The sequence below is a fragment of the Cryptomeria japonica genome, chromosome 3, assembly GCF_030272615.1.
Source record: "Cryptomeria japonica chromosome 3, Sugi_1.0, whole genome shotgun sequence".
In the NCBI taxonomy this organism is placed as follows: Eukaryota; Viridiplantae; Streptophyta; class Pinopsida; order Cupressales; family Cupressaceae; genus Cryptomeria; species Cryptomeria japonica.
Window position 1 is genome coordinate 581,649,592 of NC_081407.1, and position 15,482 is coordinate 581,665,073.

The window sequence follows — 15,482 nt, forward strand, 5'->3', positions numbered from 1 at the left end:
TAGTAGATTTTTTTTTTTTTCAAATTAAAAAAATCCTCATTAGAAACCACAGGAATGCACTTTAAAATAGCGGGAATGCACTAAGAAACAGTGGGAATGCATTCTTGCTATCCTAGACAAGTATAGCTTTTTTAGATTTTTAAGTTTTGGGTTCTCCGTTTTTAGTCAAATTAATTTCACTAGTGAAATGGCATGAATCATGGTAGAAATGGCAGGAATGACATAAGAAATATTTGGATTGCTTTTTTTTGGATTTTCTTTGTTCTGGAATTTTTTTTTTACTAGTTAAATGGTGGGATTTCTTTCTAAAGTGGCAAGATTGCTCTGTGAAATGGCAAGATCGCTTTGTGTCTTATTTTCTGTCATTTTCCCGAATTAAAATTTTCACTGTTTGTTTCTAACCTTTACGTCCCTTATATCTCCCATCAAAGCCATCTAATCCAAGCCTTTGCATAATCCACTCATTCCTAATATAGTTGTACCAACATCCAATGATTACTCCAAATGGGCTCCTATTACCTTGATATGAAACTTGATGCTTGATTAATCCACCCATCTCCCTTATCACCTATCCTCCAAATCCATTTATCCTCATCCATCTCCATCCATAAATTTCCTTACCAAAAAGCAAAAAATTCAAAAAAATTAAAAACTGTAATTGTTTTTTTTAAAATGAAAAAATTGAAGAATAAAAAAAGTAAAGAGAAAAAAAGGTTCATCCAATGGTGAAAACTTGGTAAACAGGTGCCTTGGACAAGTACCATGATGAAAACCTGGCAAATAGGTGTCATGTGTAATTCCCTTCATATTTTTGCTCTCCACACTTGGGGGAAAGTTCTTCTAACCATTTAGCCATTACCTCCTCCATCTCATTTGAACCAAGGGAAAATCAGTATGAGGGCCTATGGTTAGTTTCAATCCAATTAAGCATAAAAACATTCAAATAACATGAAAGAAACCATTTTACCTTCACATAACCTTCTTTTTCTCCTCAGATTGGAACTTTGATGAAGTGAAGACGCACCCTTTTCTCCACTTTTTTGGATTGGTCATTGATTGGGGATGTGGATTTCTCTCCACTACACAACAACAACAAGGAATTTCGATAGATGGATGGAGTAATGGATGAATTAAGGTAAAATATGGAGGGATTTGACTATAATATGGATGTTAAGGGAGGATTTCTAAGCACAAAAGAGCAACATAAGATTGCATGAAAAATGAGACATGGAAATGAGGGGACAAGACTCCAATTTATAGATTGGAGGAGGCCAAATGGAGGGCCAAGATTGATTTGAAATGGAGGGTGGAGATTGAAAGAAAGTGATGGGAAGGATTGAGAGGACATGGTTTGGAGACCAAGAGATTTTCCATAAAGGTATTTCTTGTCTCCACACTCCTCAAGGTGCATGGGGAAGAGATCCCTAGGCACATTGGAGGAATAAAAGGAATTAAAAATTCCTTGGAAAGGGACAAGGGAATTAAAAATTTCCAAATAGAAGATTGCATATAAGAAATAAAGGAGAAAAGGAATTAAAAATTCCTTGGGAAGTGAGGGCGTGGGAATGTGAAAAGGATTTTAAATCCTTTGACATGACCAAAGTAGGTGAATTTAAGGTTTGGAAGATGAAAGGGGACAAGCCATTTATGACAAGTAGTTGACTTGTTCCTAATCATGAGGATTAGGAATGTAAAAATGATTAAGAGGGATGATTAGATGAGTTAATGAGAGATTACAGTGCAAGTAGGAAAGTTAGGAGGATGTGACAAGAGGAGAGAGAATGAGTGGAGGAATATAAAATTTGAAGAATAATGATAATCAAGCTTCTAGAACAATTAATTACGCTAAGTGAAGATTAGAAGAAGTGATTTGTGTTGGATATTGTTGCTGCTAGGATATGTTGTTGTCATTGATGTCAACATATTCCTGTGCTTTGATGCTCCAGTGATTATAGAGAGTTGATTTGGTTGGCTTATCTATTTGGGATGCTAAATCAACTAGAGATACTTCATTCTCTATTGGTTTTAGTAATCCGAAGGTTTACTTGATCATATCATTTGATCTGGATTGAGGTTTGGTTTTTCTGTTCAGTGGTTGGCATAGTTTGGTATTTGATCCGTTGTGCTCCAGTGTGATCTAAATTTGAATTGTAGATTTGGGAGAGTGTTTGGGATGTTCATGTGTATCTTCATTTTAGATGGTTCATGATTTGGTGCTCCATAAGTTATCTTTTTAGTCCGAATTGCTTTTGTTAAGTGCTCTTGAGTGTTACTGTGTTGATCGATCAAGATTTGAATAAGTGGTGCTGGTGTAGCTATTGTAGATGGTTCTAATGTGCTTGTTGGTGTTTCCTGATGGTGTCCTATTTATTTTGGTGGTCCGCATTGATCTTTGTGCATGGTATTGAAAATGTTTTGGGTCAATATTCTTTGTGTTATGCAGTATTTTTAGTGGTGTAACGTGTTGTGGTTGATCTTGGCGAGATTTATGGTGGCGTTGCATGTTTGAGTATTTGATTTGGGTCCATGCTATGTTGTCTATGACATTGTATTGGTCCGGTGATTGATTTATGTAATGTGTGATGTAATTTTGTAATTAGGTATTTGAGGGTTTGGCTGACCTTGTAGTCAAGGTTGATGATTTGTATAAATGGGTGTCATATTCATGTAATTCATATATCGGTGTGGTGTCTGCATTATCAGAGAGTGTTGTATGTGAATAAGAAAATTCATCTTTCGGTGTGGTCTATTGAGCAGAGATTGTTGCAAAGTAGACAAATGAGCTTAACCAGAACTGTCATAAGGTATTAGGAGATGCTATTCTTTTAGTTCATCTTAACCAGATTATAGTCTAAATGTTATTGTAAGGTAGTGAACCTTCCCTGAGGGTTGTAGCCTTCCAAGTCATTATATTTTGAGTAGTGAGATCTAGGTTGTGTGCCTAAATGCATGTGTATTCCCTATTGTAAATTTACACATATTACTATAAAGTATCATCTTATTGTTGTTACGTGTGTTGTTGTTATTATATTTATCTTTATTCTTTCTGTAGTTGATCAGTTATGAGATTGTGCCTAAATTGTTTAATCTAGTGAAAATTGATTCAACCCCCCTCTTAGTTTTCCTTCATTATTTGCCAACAATTTGGAGGAATCACATGATTGATTTAATTAGTTAGAATTAATTAACTAAGAAGATTTTTAGAAGAATTAATAATTGGGATAACTTTAGAGGAATGGATAAATAAGAAAATTTTAAAATTTTGTGAGAAAATTCTCAAAAAAAGAAGAAACAATGTCAAGGAGGAAGAAAATATGGAAAAAGGAGAAGGATTTGGAAGAAAAAGAGAAGGGGTGGAGAAGAGGCAAGAAAAGGTCAAAGGGAGGCCCTATATAAGCCACATGGGGCCCAAGGAGGGGTCATTATCACACACACAACTGAGAGAACCTAGAGAGAGCAGAGCAACCAGGAGATATGGCTCACATTCCTCACCACAAGCATTGCGCAAAGAGAGTTCAAAGATTCCAACGACTGAACAAGTATGGCCCATTGGTATGTACCCCAGTGTAATGCCTGCCAAAATACCCTAAAGAAACTAAACAATAATATATAAATGGAGATAATTTTTTTCTTAATTAACATCTAATAATAACTAATGCAACATATAACATGTCCATCTATTTACATTCATTTACCAATTAACCAATATGAACATACATCATTGCTCATTTCATCAAATAACGCAAGCGGAAATAACACAACATCAATAATCTTTCTCTAGGGTACTTTAACATCATTACTTAATTCATTTCCACAATAACATACTACACACACGATAGGTATATTTCACCTTCATTAATGCATCATGTTCTAATTCTTTAACCATGAGATATGCAACCTATAACATTACTTATTCCTCATGATATGCATAATTTCCTTTCTACCAATGCATCTATGTGAATCATTCCTATTTATAGGATCCAATTAACATATTCTAACATATTCACTTATTAATCTACCAATATTCATCTTTCAAGATTATTTAATATTCTAACTAGCCTCTAAACATTCCATGAAATAATCCAACTAATCCATAATGAAATTCCATTCTATTCCAACTATAATCCACTTATTTCCATGATTCATAAGATCACATCTCTACAATAGTACAAATACAATATGCCTAAATTCCAATTTCCAACCACAATTCATCTTACAAATACGAGTACATTAAATACATCATGATCATATCTCTTTCTACTACAAGAATCCATACACTATTTACAAGAATGTTACATTACATGCATTCTATCTTATCCATTACATAAATCTGCTACAAGGTACATCCATAGTACATAATGAAGAAGAATCCACATCCACACAAGAAGAATCCAAGAGAACATCCCAATGGCTAAAAATCACCAACCTCCCGACCATGTGGAACCAAAGGAACCACCCCCCATGCTAAGAGATGACACAAGGTACCAACACATACTCTAAACCTAAGCTGGTACCTATAACCAAGGAGACTAACCACACAAGGACTCTCAAGAAACAACTCACACATACAACAAGAATAAACTCCCAAAGGCGTAAAACTCATCAAGATGTAAATGCATCCAATAAGAATAATCATAAATCATAAAGGGGAAACACATGTAGGAGTGGAGTGTTATCACATGCCATCCTCATAACATAATAACATAATAACACAATGCACTATCTTGATGGACATGTGGATCCATCTCAACCTATGATAGACTAAGGGAGATTAGCTTACCATCTTTATGACATTCTCATGCTTATCCTAAAACATCCTCTCTAGGACTAAGTCATGAGGCACAAATCAATTTAACATCTTATTAATTAATCTAGCTACCCAACCCATCAATTATTAGGTTATCACTTATTTAAAAATCATGGAAAACTCCAATGTGCATTAGTGGTCTAGACTTCATGCATCCTTACAAGGAATCTCATGCAAGCCTATCTCTCATGACCCCAGTCATCACAAGGAAGCCCACTCCTCCTAACATGGCCCAACAATAAATCACAAGAGGCTCTACCAACATAATTACATGAAAAATAATACTCAATGCAGCCAACAACTTCCACACATACTCTTACAACATAAACAAGGCTACAACAACATCAATATAGCAAAATGAGCCTCTTGGCTAGCAATAAACAAAGGCATATCAAGCCATCAAATGCTGCCATCAAATAAAAGATAAAATTACAATAAGGCCTACTCACTTGCTGGTCCAAAACAACATAGTGATCATCTCAATCATCCATGGCCTATCCACATGGAAGAGAGTCTAAAATATTTACAATGCACAGGGAAACAAATATACTCAAAACCATCAAAATGCATTGAAATTGATCAAATCCAAAACTGGGAAATATTAATAGACCTCAAATAAATCCTCTGGTACAAAAATCAATTCGGGAAAATACCTAAAAAATGACCAAAACTGAGAAAATACAAAACACAGATAGGTTAGCGCTTTTGCCCCGCAGGACAATGCTTCTGCCAAGAAGAACACCGCTTCTGTCAAGAAGAAAAACACTTATGTCAAGAAGAAAAACACTTATGTCAAGAAGAACAACACTTTTGTCAAGAAGAACAATGCTTATGTTTCTAGATTCACGCTTATGCTTTCTGTGATAGCGCTTATGCTGCACAATTGTAATACATAACAACGCTTATGCACAATAAGACAACGGTTTTGCAGAACCAACACTTTTGCATAAGACTTATGGAAAACTTAGAATTTTTTTGGGTAAAGTAATAAAATCTAGACTTAACAAAAAGGCCTGAAAAACATATGAAAAGAGACACCCAGAAACAAGGAATACATAGGTATAAACACAATAAAATATCTCAGACTGTAAACCAAGATTAACTCAAATTTTCTTCATGGCATAAAACAACAAAACCACTAAAAATCTCACAGGGAATCCAATGAAGACAATCCCAAATAATCACAACTGAGGAATCACAAAGGAAAAACCAGTCTACTCTCATCCAAACAAAGATTAATCAACCAAAGATCTTCCAAACAATTTTCATAGAGCCGTGAAATGCCATACATAGGAAAACCAAAAACATATTTTCCAGCAACTATACAAAACCCAAATAATATAAATTTCCTCCCCAAATATTCACCTTCAACAATATTAAAAACTATAGAATAAATAATACTTCAACCCAGACCCAAAACATTGTAGACACAATGCATACACAGAGAAGCCATTGAGAGCCAAAAAGAAAAGTGAAGAACTCCAACCTGCAACTTGAAGTAGTGGATTGAAGCTAAAGAAGAGCTCCCACAAGCCAAACCAAATCCAATCCAAGCTCCAGCCGAAACCAAGAGAGAAGAAATCCAAAACCCAGAAGAAAACTTGCTGGAGAAATTTTCAGAGAAGAGCCAACCAACTCGAAAAACCTCACAGGAAAAAAAATAAAAAGCAAAAATAATCCAAAACCCTAGCCTCAATCTCGACCAATCAAAATATTCCATTTTGGAGTATATTTTACCAACCCACCATATAATATAATTTATTCACCCATTTTGAATTTAACCAATGAGAGTGAAGGGTAGGTAAAGTAAATAAAATATTGTTATCCAACTAAGTGGAATTGTTTTATTTCTTTATTTAATTTAAAGTGTTCATACACCCCACTTAGGAATAAAAGTCAAACTATTAAATAAATATAAGTTGTAAATAAATAATCCAAATGGAGATTAAAGTCAAATAATCCAAAAGCTAATAAAATAAATTAAAGAACCAAATAAATATAAGATATCAAATAAATATCAAGCCATAGAAGGTCAAATAAATAATTAAATAATCAAATACCATTACAGATTAAATCACAAATATTAAATAAATATTAAACAACAATAAGGCTTATCAAATATTAAATAATCATAAAATCAATAAACGTTAACTATCAAATAAATACAAATACCAAATAATTAAATATTCAAAACTTATAAATTAAATGCATTAAAATGAACATTACCAAATATAAAACTACACATCAAGAGCCATATAATTACTCTAACATAAACAAGTAAATCAACCAACATAAACCGAACTCACAATACCAAGGGACCAAGCTTACTAACTGACATGGCAAATTATGCCAAGACACTGACTACTCATGGTGAACAACTTAGACCTAGAGTATGTGAGGGGAACTCATGCCATCTCTGAACCACATAAGCCATTGGAACTAAAGACACACTTAGACTTGTGAAGCTAGGTGGAGCCGATGTCTGATACCTGCAAAATCCTGCAACCACAAAATGACAATACCACATATACATATACACATATAGACAAGCAAGTGATAGAGAATCATGATGACACATCCCGCTTGCAATGAGTGATGTGGAATCATCTTTATCACAAAGACAGTCAAACAATAGTTAAACACATCTCATAAACATCTCATCATATGTAATCATGAAGTAGGGTTAGCATAATCATAATCATCATCAAAACCATGATAAATCTAATCTATAGATAATCTATCACATAGTGAGCATATAAATCTATCGAGTACATATATCATCAAATCACATGATCAATCATGATAGTACCAACATCCATATAGATAATCAAAATAGCATATGTCCAATAGTGTCTAACATCAATCATAAGTCACTGAAGCACATGAGTAATCATCATCCAAATCATCAAAATATAGTCTAGATAAGTCTATCAAACATAATATAAAAGTTAACTCTAGTCAAAATAAGTCAAATCAAGGGTGGACACTACACCCAGGCTTGACTTCGTGATTTAGTAGGATAGCATTAATTAGGGGGAAAACCTAGCAGGGCATAGATGTTGATCACTGTTTCAACGTCTGCATAGTGAATAAATGTCTACATAGGGGATCCTTGTCCAAGCAGACAAACTACTTCTATGTAGACATTGATGTACAAATCAACATCTTCACCATGGGTGGAGGGGGAAAAAGGGAGGGACAGGTAGTAGGGCAGGTACCTCATGACATTTTTTATCAGGCCATTTTGGAGAGGGACATGGAGAGGGCTCGAGCATAGAGTCTAAAAGACCAGTTGGCAATGGAGCGACATAGGACTGACCAAGAGAGGGCCAAAGTTTTATCCTACATATAGAGCTAGGTCAGATGAAGGAGGAGGGGATGCCTTACAGAGGGATATGGAGACCACTATCTTTGAGAAATATAGTTTCAGGATAGAGGTTGAGATGACCTCAGAGCTATTGGAGGCCTCTAGGAGTGGGGGAGCCATTGGGAAGGTGGGGGAAGAGATGCATCATATGGACTAGGAGCTAGATACTTTCAGGGCCAATATTAGTAGAGAAGAGGGAAAGGTAGTGAGGCTTTGGGGGGAGAGGGATGTGGCAAGGCAAGTACTAGATCCCAGACAACATATGACACTATTCACAGAGGTGATATATGTACAAAGTGCTTCAGACAGGTCCCTGTGGGAGGCTCAACATTATAGTAGCCTATATGAGAGAGTAGTGCTTGAGGAATAGAGATCTCCAACCTATGTGGAGCACACACAGTCCCAATAGACACAAACACAAATGTAGATATCGGGAGATTCTGTAGGCATGAGAGCTCCCCAACCACCACCAGTAGGACCCTCAGGAGGTGCAGGAGATAGGGAGAGCATAGGCTAGTGATCCATTATGTATATGTGTGACATTTTGACCCTTTGAGGCTATCATTGTATTATGACTGGACACATTATGATTTTTGAAATATATATGAGTCATGATTTTGGCGGTGGCGTATATGTATATATTATTATCGATTTTTTATGGACTTTATTATGGATATGTGATGGATGGTTGATAATTATATGATTGTTATGATGCATATGATCTGACATGTTTGTGATGCAGGATGTATGGCTATGTGATATGTATGCACATGTTTATGATGTTTCTAACATGCTATAGATGTAGGGTGGGTATATATGATTGTGTAATATGATTATGTCTAACCTATGATGTATGCAGGATGAGATTTGAGTTATTATGTATGATATTATATGATATGCAAAATGGATATTTATATGCAATATTCGTAATGGATGAGCTTAATGTGCATAATTTCAACATAACTCTTTTTTTATTTCAAATCATTCCTTTATTACATTCATGTTGAAATGTAGCTCGTATAATGAATGCAACTATGATGGATGCAATTTGAATGATGGGATGCAATTAAATGAAAATGGTAAAATGATAATGAATGCCATAAAAATGTGATATATGAAAATAAATAATGATAACTAAATGATAATGATAATGCAACTAATGTGCAACCATCGATGTACTGAAATGATACTATAATTATGAATCTTAAATGAAAATGATAATAAAAGTACAACCAAAATGCAATTAAAATGAACCTAATATGAGTGCAATGATGACCTATACATGTATGTAAATGGGATGGAAATGCATACTTTTTGTAATGAGCCAACCATAATACAATGATATAGGACTAGACAGAAGAAAGAGGGGAGGGAAAATGAATAAATTGGAGTCTCCAAGATGGAATGAAGATGAAATGAGTGGAGGATGAGTGATTTGTTGTTGTGTAGACATGGAGAGAAAATATAGTTTAATGTTGCCAAGGATGATCTACATCACTGATTATAGGAATTGAGATGTTGTGAAGATCCGAGGCATGGAATGGACTCTCAAACAATAGGTATCTCTATGTACATAGGCTTGCAAACATCATGCTGATGTAAATGAAAGACTGGAGGATCATACAAGAGAAATCCTTAAACACACAATACCACAAAAATCATGCCCCCGTGTACACCAACCCAAGACATACCAAGATATAGAATGATCTTGACAACCCTAGATAGGAATACTCATAGAATAAATGATGAAAAACAATGCAAATGACCAACTCATGCAAATGACATGCATATGGACAAATGAAATCTCTTGGCAAGAGTAGGACTAGGATAATGATGATGGTGCTAGACATAGGAATGACACATCCCTATGGGCAAATGTAACTGATGGAATTGGTTAGGAAATAGAGAAGATAGGATATGCAAGTGAATGTAGAGATAGAACTGACTACTGGGATTTGATTAGGCTCATGTGGATGGATGTTTGGGTGATGCACATGCCAAGAAGAAGCTCAACTTGATGGGATAAGCTCAAAAAACAAGGGGAAAGCTCAGTGTGATGGGTCAAAAACCTTAGTTTACTGGGACAATCCTTATTCATAGTTTGGACAAGCTCATCTTCTCACGAGGGAATGAAGCGAGTAGTGTAAGGCAAGAACTATGAGCGATCAAGTTAGAATCGACCTGCACAAATGAGGGGATCTAACTGATAGATTAGCGGGTGAATTTATTCCTAATATCACTAATGGAGTATGGATGTGACATAAAGTAATGCAAGGGGGGGTGATGCATAGTTTATCCATGTGACAGGAAAGTTGTCTTATCAATGATATTACTAAAATTATTATGGACTCTAGGCTAGGTGAGGTACACATGCTAGGGGGGATGAGGAGGCTAATTAATGGCTTACATTACAAAATATGGATACCGGGTAGGAAAGAGGTAGAGGGTTAAGTGGTAGGTAAAGTTTGAATGATTGATGTGCAATTCCTCCATTGTTGGAACAAGTTGTCTTATCAATGATATCACTAAATAAGAAGTCTGTAATGGAGGGGCATATGCTAGGAGAACTAGGCATCCAATTAATGACTTACATTACAAAATATGGATAATGAGTGTGTGGGTGGGAAAAAATGAGCATCCAAAGAGATGGTGGATTTGACTTATTTACCTTGATGTCTGAAACCATGTTATCATCAAGGTACTTGCCCATAGTGCCACAAAGTGGTTTTCACTAATGGATGAATTTATTTTTTCTTGACTCTTTTGCTTTTTTCATTTTCTAGTTTTTATTTTTATGATTTTTCTAATTTTTTTGATCTTTTGATTTTTTTCTAATTTTTGAAGATTGGAAATCACTGAAGACTAGGTGTAAAGTCTCTTCAAGTACATGATGTTCATGGGCTCATCCAAAGGATCTCCTTTAGGTGTAGCTAGCTGATAAGCTCTTGATACATATTTGGTAGTGATAACATAAGGTCCAAACCAATTAGGCTCAACCTTTCCTTTCTTTTCATGATCTTGGAGATTCTTCTGATTTTTCATAAGAGCTAGGTCACCAATATTAAATTCCCAGGTTCTGAATATCTTGTTGTATCTTAGCCATAAGCAATTGTGGTATACCCAAAGATGATTCAAGGCCTTAAGATGCCTTTCATCTAGTAGTTCTAGCTCTTGTAATTTGGCTACTTTGTAATCCTCATAAAGAAGAATGTTTTGTAGCGACACCCATAGTGAGGGAATCTCGATCTCAAGGGGGAGGACGACTTCAAAACAGAAGAATAGAGAGTATGAAGTAGCTCCTGTGGGGGTACAATGCTTGTGTGATAGGCCCAAAGGATGTGATGGAGTTGTAATTGCCAATCATGACCAGCTTCATTGACTATTTTCTTGAGAATTTTGATGAGTTTTATTTGAAGCCTCAACTTGACCATTGCCTTGTAGATAGTAGGGGTGGAAAAGCAATGTTATATGAAAAATTTCTAGCACAATTCAATTACATCTTAGTTTTTGAAGGGTCTACCATAATCTATGATGATAACCTTCAGAACCCCATAGTGGTAGATGAGGTAATTCAGAATAAACTTTGAAATTTGTTTGCTAGTAGTGAATGTGAGTGGTATGGCTCCCACCCACTTGGTGAAGTATTATGTAGTAGTTATTATGAATATATGGCTATTGGATGGGGCAGGGTGAATTTTTCCTATGAGATAAGGGCCAAGGTGTGATAAACGATTGTAGGTCCTAAGAAGGCGCATGAATCTTGTCACCATGTTTCTGATAAGGGATACATTTCTTTACATAATGATATGCATCTTCTTCCATTGTTGGCCAGCAGTATCCTATGTGCAAAAAATTCTTAGCAAGAGTGAGGACACTTGAGTGTGCTCCACAAATACCTTTGTGAACTTCACATAGTGCCCATTCAGCCTCCTCTTTGTCTAAACACTGTAGGAGGGTTCCATATAAATGCCTTCGAAAAAGGGTGTCACCAAGGATAGTGTAGTGAGTAGATCGACAAATAAAGATTTGTTGCTGGGTTTTAGTGAGGTGAGGGGGAATGATGTTATCTCGCAGGTAGGGAAAAAGTTTCTTGATATCAAGAGGAATTGGGACCAACAAGGAGACACACCATTTCTGATTTAGGGACATTGTATACTAGTATTAGGAGTTGCTCGACCAAGAACTCACACTTATGACTATTTGCAAGCATCTGTAGGAGGGAATGAATAGTAGCCATGGCATTGACAACTTTGTTGTTTGTCCTAGGAACTTGATCAAATTGTATGAGAGTGAAATGTTGTTTGAGATCTTCAATCATGCTATGATAAGGGAGTAACTTGTCTTATTTTTTCTAATACTCACCATTTACTTGCTTGATAATAAGTTTGGAATCACCATAGACTTGCAATTCTATGATTTTCCATCGGATAGCCAGGTGGAGGCCAATGATGAGAGATTCATACTCTTGTGATGTTGTTAGTGCATGCAAAGGCTATCTTGTAGGACTTAGGGATGCAATCTCCTTGAGGTGTGATGAGAAATATGCATACCCTTGATCTATTTGGTGTGCAAGATCCATCAAAGTATAACTGCCATGTTGTAGATGTGGTGACAGTCATAATGGCATCATCGAGAAATTCTGTTATGAGGGGGTGATCACCTTGAAGAGGAGAATCAACCAGTTGGTCTATGATGACTTGTCCTTTTATTGCCTTCCTGTCTACATGCTAAATGTCAAATTCACTCAAGAGCATGACCCACTTTGTTGTACGTCTCGTGAGAGCAACTTTAGAGAACAATTACTTTAGGGGATCAATTTTTATTATCAGTTTGGTCTTGTTGTTGAGCATATAATGACACAGTTTCTGAGTGCTAAAGACCAATGCAAGGCAATCTCTTTCTATGGGAGTATAGTCAAGTTCATATCCCAAAAGAGTGTGACTAATGTAGTAGATTGCATTCTCTTTACCTTTGTCATATGTTTGTGCTAATAATGGCCCTAGTACAACTGTGGTTGCTGATATGTACAAGAGAAGAGGTTGTCTTAGAATAGGTGGCATTAGAATTAAAGGGAAGGCCAGGTATTCCTTCAATTTATCAAAAGCCTTCTAATATATGTAATCCCATTTGAACTCAGTGTCTTTGCATAGAAGGTGTGCAAATTGGTGACAGTTATCTGCAAGTTGTGTAATGAGTTGACAAATGGATTGAAGTTTTTCTTGGATAGTGCAAAGATGTTTGAGTGTCTTAGGAGGAGGCATTTCCATTATTGCTTTAACTTTGGATGGGTCCACTTCGATTCCTCTTTGAGAGACTATGAATCCCAACAAATTTCTTGATATGACCCCAAAGAGACACTTCTTAGGGTTAAGACACAATTTGTATTTCTAAAGTCTCTCAAAGATTTTTCTTAGGATAGGAATATGTTCTTTTCTTACATTTTAGACTTTCCTAGGAGATCATCCACATAATATTCCATAATGTTATGTAGTAGGTCATGGAAGATAGTTTTCATTTCTCTTTGATAAATTGCTCCTACATTTTTTAGACCAAAGGGCATAACTTGATAGAAAAAGGTACCCCAAGGAGTAGTGAATGTTGTCTTATGTTGGCCTTCTTCTATGATCCTGATCTAATTATACCTAGAGAAATCATGCATTAGGAAGAGAATCAAGTGTCCAGTTGTGAGGTCTACTATCATGTCTATGTTTGGAAAGGGGAAATCATCCTTCAGACATGCTTTATTGAGATCTCTGAAGTCTATGTAGATTCTTATGCCCCAAGTAGGCTTTTCAATAGGTACAATATTTGAAACCAACTCAGGATATGTAATGGGTTTAATGAATCCAACATCCAACATTTTTTGAAGTTCTGCTTTAACCAAGAGGGAAATTTGTGGATGCATCTTGCAAAGATTTTTTTAACTAGTTTAACATCAAGATAGACAACAAGATTGTGAACTACCAATCCTAGATCAAGGCCTAACATATCAACATATGACTAGGAGAAGTTGATTTGTGTCTCTTGTAGAAAGCTCATGATTTTTTTTTCCTGATCTATGAGAGATTTAACAATGAGGACATTCTTTAGATTTTTATTTGTACCCATATTGATAGTGTTTGTTTCTTCAATAAGCAATGGTGATTTCTCCTCATGTGGGGGAACCATGGTAGACAAGTCAAGTCCCTCATCTTCCACCACGTGATCCAGGTTTTCACTAGAAGATACATCCTTTATTTTTAATTTATCTGATTCTAAAGGTGCCTTAGGGAGGTTTTCACCAAGGGACTTTTGATTTTTCTTTTCTTTTTCATTTTTGCAATTAAAAGAGTTGACTTGACTACCAAAGTATGCTTCCTTGTTGAGTTGGATGTCATTTACAAATGTGTGGTTCTCAAGGCCTCGCATTGTAAGTAATTCCAAAAGAGAATTATAATCAACATAGATGTCAAGAATGGGTGGTCCTTGTTGATTCCAATAAATAAGCTTAGGGTGGACAAGTTGAAGCTTGGATGAGGTGGAAGGGGTGGCAGGGGTGATAGTGTTAACATAGGCACCATCAAATATATCGTCAAGGTATTTGAAAGACATTTTATGGAATTCCTCTTTGTTGGAGTCTTCGATTTCAATAAGAGGGTCTATGGGAGCACCGGTGATACTGATCTTAGGAACTGATAACCCAAGCCCCTATTATACTTTTAGGAATTTGGAGATATGGGTGTTTCAATGCCTTGTTCTTGTGGTCTAAGACCATGTCCTTTGTAGCTCATCTTGTCTAGCATAGTAGATGCTTTAGGATACATTTTCTTGAAGATATCTACTAGTGCCTCACTTTCTTCTCGATACAACCAAGATGTGACATCAGTTTCCAAGCTCTCTTCATCAAGTGGGCCCCACTGCTGAAAGGTGGTCTTATTGAATTTCATGGTAGGTTTCTTTTGAACCTTGATTTCTTTAGGTTTTCCATATGACTTAGGAGAGGGTGGGAGTTGACCCAAATAGAGAGCATTCTGAAGGGTGTACTCTCCACAACCATTATCAATTATCTTGACCTTGAATGCAAGTTAGGATGAAGTAGATGCAAAATTTGATGGATCAGATGGAGGTGGCCTTCTCGCCGCATCCCTCACCTCGCATCCCCATTGCTATGTGATGAGGCTCCTCAGCCACCTTGGAACTATCTCTATATTAGATGCATCGTGGGATAAGGGGTTGGCACTGGTAGTCGCCCCAAGCGCGTTTGATGCTTGGACCATTTTGAGGTGGCCTTGCAGCCTCTTCCATCTAGCCGTTGGGGCCTTCTTGCCG